Source organism: Tachypleus tridentatus, chromosome 6 (assembly GCF_004210375.1).
Source record: "Tachypleus tridentatus isolate NWPU-2018 chromosome 6, ASM421037v1, whole genome shotgun sequence".
Lineage (NCBI taxonomy): Eukaryota > Metazoa > Arthropoda > Merostomata > Xiphosura > Limulidae > Tachypleus > Tachypleus tridentatus.
This window is the reverse complement of record NC_134830.1, coordinates 63,553,429-63,559,046: the sequence shown is the minus strand read 5'-3', so window position 1 is coordinate 63,559,046 and position 5,618 is coordinate 63,553,429.

Here is a 5,618-nt window from a genome sequence, read left to right as displayed (position 1 = left end):
TGTTGATAAAAAGTAACCCAAGAGTAAGCGGTGGGTAGTGACTAGCTGCCTTCTTTTTAGTCTTTCATTGTTTAATTAGGAACGAGTAGCGCAGATAATTCTCCTGCAGCTTTGCACAAAATTAAGAAAAAACACCAAACTTTCGGGACCGCATGTTGCCATCAAAACAACGCAGAAACTAAGTTGTAATTTTTTTCTAGCTTTTACATCATTAAAGAAGCTAGAAAGTTCATGATATGCCAACATGTGACAAATCAAAGCTTTCACGATATAAAAGCTAACTTCATAGTATTTCTCACTTTGGCACCTTTATCTTGGTCAAACACGAGGAAAACAAGATAAATATGTAGATAAAGAATATTCATCTTGGGCAATACTCCTGCTGAAAAAAGAAATTATCAGATATAAATATTAAACAAATAACTTGGCATTCACCTCATAAATAGCTTGAACTAGTTACTTGTAATACATACACTATTTTCATTTTGTTAACATTTCCAGTCATCCCTTCAACATGAATTTACCCAATTTGTACACATATAACTTTCCTATTGGTGAAGACATACACAATAAGAAAGTTATATCTGAAGCAATGAAATTTTTAGAAAATGCAGTGAGTGTATTAAATTTTGTACCCTTTAATTAAACAAAGAACTACATGATAAAAATTGTTTAATATTGATACAAGTACGCACTAAAATATAAAAATAGACTAATTAAATCAAACAAGCCCTTTAAAATAAAAACCCTTCAAAAGCAAGTAGAAGTACAATATAGAATTTTTTTTTTATTGAAGATGCAATTGTGTAGTAGTTGTACGTAAATACTTCAACATTTATACGGTTCAAATTTTAAAAAAATCTGCACTGATATAATAGATGCAAAATAGAAGTAAGATTAACGAGAGACCAGATAAGCTAAACCCTTTCATTAAAATGTTTGTGATATTTTAATAAAGAAGAAAAATCAAAATACAAAATAAACGCATTCTTAAAGAAAGTAAGTGGATTGATAATGAAACAAAAGTAATTAAAACACGTCAAAAATAAATACATAAGAACTTTAAAATATTAGGAAAACCTCTTTTAAAACATTTATAAACTATACTAGAGAGATTGTAAAGAATACATCAATAAATAATTCAACAAAATGCAGAGTTGAATATACATATGTATATATAGAACCCTTTTAAGTTAATAGACACGTTTATATTAACCAAGATAAGCACAGGGCTCCAATCACCTTTACCCTGCTAGAATATCTTCAAGTATGATTGTGGTTTTACAGATAGTTAGTTACCTGTGGCCTTCAAAGTGTCCCAAGCTTTGAACAGGGCATTCTCAACAAGATAATAGTTCAACTCTTCTTTGTTATGCAGTGAAGAGGCAGCTCTCCTCTCAGTTGAGTGGCAATCTTCTACTGTTATCTCTTGTAGACTGAGATCTGTTCTAATGTGGACACTTTCAGTAGTCTCTAGGCTTGTTCATGGAACTGTTTGGCAGGTGGTGCCTCAATGGTCGTCGAGGTAGAAACTTCCTCATCTTGATTTGTTTTGAATTTCGCGCAAAGCTACACGAGAGCTATCTGCGCTAGCTGTCCCTTATTTAGGAGTGTAAGACTAAAGGGAAGGCAGCTAGTCATCACCATACACTGCCAACTCTTGGACTACTCTTTTACCAACGAATAGTGGGATTGACCGTCACGATATAAAGCCCCCACGGCTGAAAGGGCAAGCATGTTTGGTGCGATATAATCCAAGAGTAGGCGATGGGTGATGATGACTAGTTGTCTTCCCTCTGGTCTTACACTGCTCAGGACCGGCTAGCGCAGATAGACCTCATGTAGCTTTGTATGAATTTTGAAAACAATTATATGGAATAATCAATCTTTTTTTTTTGAGGAAAGAGGGACTTTCGACAATGCAATCTGCTAGAATAATTAAATTTAACTAGTCTACTTGGAGCTGCTGGGTTTGAAGATATAGAAAGACTGGCTGTGTGGAGCAGTGAAAGAGAAGAGGTAGAAAGAAAACTTTCACAGCAGCTGACAGTGGTGTTCTGAAACACGAGTCTGCAGAATCATTGAATATCATCCATAGATCTCAAAAGAGCGTGATAGGAAACTTCAGGGACCACTGTCACTGCATGCGCTGTCTGATTTCTTCTGTATTCAGCCTGTCTCCCAACAAGACATGAAAAAAGCAACCCTTCCTTACTAACAGGATAGGAAAGACGAGGTTCAGCTGGACCAAAGAACATGCTGACTGGACTAAAGCAATGCCGAGCAAAATGATCTGCTCAAACAAATCAATTTTCAGCCTGCACATGTCTGAAAGGAAACATTTTGTATGACTTTTGATTCAGTGTGTTTCAGTGCAACTGTGAATTATTTGCAGTATCTGGTAATATGGGGATACATCTCTGATTGGGGTGTGGGACACTCGCATTTCATCAAAGGCACTGCCAATATTAACAAGTACATCAATACTCCTGAGTCCTCGTTAAAGCAAACATTTTGGGATATCTTTGGTAGAGCTGACTCGTGCACATTCCAGGATGACCTTCTTCATGCTATTTGACTAATTATGTTGATGATATTTATTTACTCCGTGCAGCAGACTTGAAATAAAGAAGACATTTTACGGTGTATAGTATGTATTTAAAAAATACATCGTATGTATTCATTACTTCAAGTGAAGGAGTGTCTTTAAAGGGAGAGGATAAAGATACAACCCTGGCCAGTCAACAGCCAAACTTTTAGTTCTGTCAAAAAACTGATGGAAGGTAATGAGTAACAAAGAGTAAGAGAAAGAATCGAGAAGCCATTTAGAACTGCAGACAGCCCTAATCCGTCTGTGGCATCATGAACGCACTCTTGCTGACATTCAATCTTTTGTGCACTTATGTCACGGTGAAGTCAAGCAGTCATCAGGGTCAAAAAGGACAAAATCAAATATTAAAACAAGAAACTTATTCTATGACTATTTGTTTGTCGATAACGCTAGAGACATTGTCTTTACACCTAGGTTTTATTCAGAAAATATTTTTGCCAAATATTTATTGATCATATCTTATGATATGTTTGTTGCTGTTTATTAGCTGGTAAAAATCCATATACATGTTTGGAGGATTGAAGTACGAGTTAACGTACATCACACTACCTCCATAACTATTTTACAATATTTCTTACACAACAATAATGCATAATTTCGTAAAATATTATGGAAACCAAGAAAAGCGTGAATAAAATTAGGCGACAAAGTGAATCTTTCTAACACTGTAGTATCTTCCACCGTTCTCCAAACGTTAAAGAACAAATCTTTATTACTGAACGAACATATTTATTCTAACCTTAGATACCAGCGTAATTTAGATGCTTGAATTTGGATTCAGTTTCTATGTCACTCAAAAAAAAAAAAAAATTCTTTTCTTCACTCAAACTTCACGTTTTAGTGTGGAGAAGAAATACAATTAATGTGCATTTTTGAGCTTCTTTACGCTTACCGCAGATCCACTGGGGAGGCCATATTGAGAAATATAGCTTGGTTTAGGTTACGCACAAAGCTGCACGAGGATTATCTACGCTAGCGGTTCCAAATTTAGCAGTTTTGTTTCTTTGTTAATTTCCCGCAAAACTACCCGAGGGTCTTTTTCTGCGCTAGCTTTCCCTAATTTAGCAGTAAAAGACGAGAGGGAAGGCAGTTACTCATCACCACCCACCTCTAACTCTCGGGGTACTCTTTTACCAACGAAAAATGGGATTGGCCGTTACATTATAACGCCCCCACGGCTGATAGGGCAAGCATATTTAGTGTGATTGGGATTCGAACTTGTGACATTCAGATTACGGGTCGAGCGGGTTATAGAGTTTTTATTCATTTCTATAATGTTATCTTACTTATTGACAATTGAATTTGTTTTTGTAGTGTATTAACTTTTTTATGTATGGTATTTCACTGTTAAAAGGTTGTGATATCTGCCATGCAGGGCCTGATTGAGGAGAAGCAAATGTGTTCAACTGTCTCTGGTCCCCCACACTAAAAGAAAATAAAAGAAGCTGAACAAAAACTGAACATCTCCTTGAAGAACATGTTTCCAGTTGTTTAACTGTGGAAAAGCAGTTTTATTCATTTCATATAAACCTATTATTTTGTAATTTTTTCTTTAACATGTTCTCACAGCTTGTTCTCTCTTAATATTTGATAAATTATATAACCAAAAAAATCAATTTCCACTACTTTATATTTGCTGTTTTAATATGTTTTATGATTGTGTAGGTTCCTTTGAATTATTTGATAAAAATAATGCAAAATTCAGTCTATCTAACGATAAGTAATTTGCCTGTTTCTTTTATGATGTTTCTACAGGCTATTTTGGCGTTGAAACAAGATGAAGGTATAAAATCAAAATAAACAACAAGATATGTGCTTCAGTATGTTACATCGACAGATTTCTTTTGCTTGTATTCCAAACTCCTTTTTTAACTGTTTAGGGCTGTTGTTGGTGTTTCGAAGTAAGCACAAAGCTACAGAATTGGGTATCTGTGCTCTGCCCACCACCGGTATCGAAACCCGGTTTTTAGCGTTGTAAGTCCACAGACATGCCGCTGAGCCACTGGGGGACCTGGTGAGCGCCCTCCAGTAATAAATTAATAATTTCCTAATTACTATCATACACAATTTTCAGGATTAAGTTTTCAGGTTACTTACCTTCCACATACACGAAAATTCCAAAAAATAAAAAAATAAAGAAAACGTTTGTTTTACTAACACTTTTATTATGAAGTCGATAATTATCGATACAGCAACATTTCCTAGAAGCTGAACTCATCACTCTCACAATCTTTACATGCTTTAACTTGAGTCACTCTCCCCGCTCTTAAAAAGTTGGTCCGGCATGGCCAAGCGCGTAAGGCGTGCGACTCGTAATCCGAGGGTCGCGGGTTCGCGCCCTTGTCGCGCTAAACATGCTCGCCCTCCCAGCCGTGAGGGCGTATAAGGTGACGGTCAATCCCACTATTCGTTGGTAAAAGAGTAGCCCAAGAGTTGGCGGTGGGTGGTGATGACTAGCTGCCTTCCCTCTAGTCTTACACTGCAAAATTAGGGACGGCTAGCACAGATAGCCCTCGAGTAGCTTTGTGCGAAATTCCAAAAAAAAAACAAACTTAAAAAGTAAATAAACCTATTTTTGGTAGAAATTGGGGTGACTCGAGATCACTAGAATAACAAACATTTTAATGGTATACCTAATCAAGTTCATTAAGAAAGGATTATTCACCAATTTCTCGAATAAAAAATTACATTAAATTCCTTTTTAACCACATGAATTTGTTACGTTTTATATATTTTAATTATGACTGACCTTAACTTAGAGAGCAGGTTGACTGTCACATCCAGTAGATGTGACTAGTAGAACTAGTAGAACGTAAAAGTACAAAAGAAAAATAATAATTTACATTTAGATCGACTAGCAATGGATTCGAGGTATTACTGTCGCATCTGAATAAAAAAAAATCAAGAATAGAACATTTTACATCTCGGTTACTTCAGTTTTCATTATGAGAAGTTGACCCTATAATAAGTGTGCTGAACTTTTATGCTATATTTTATATACGCTATC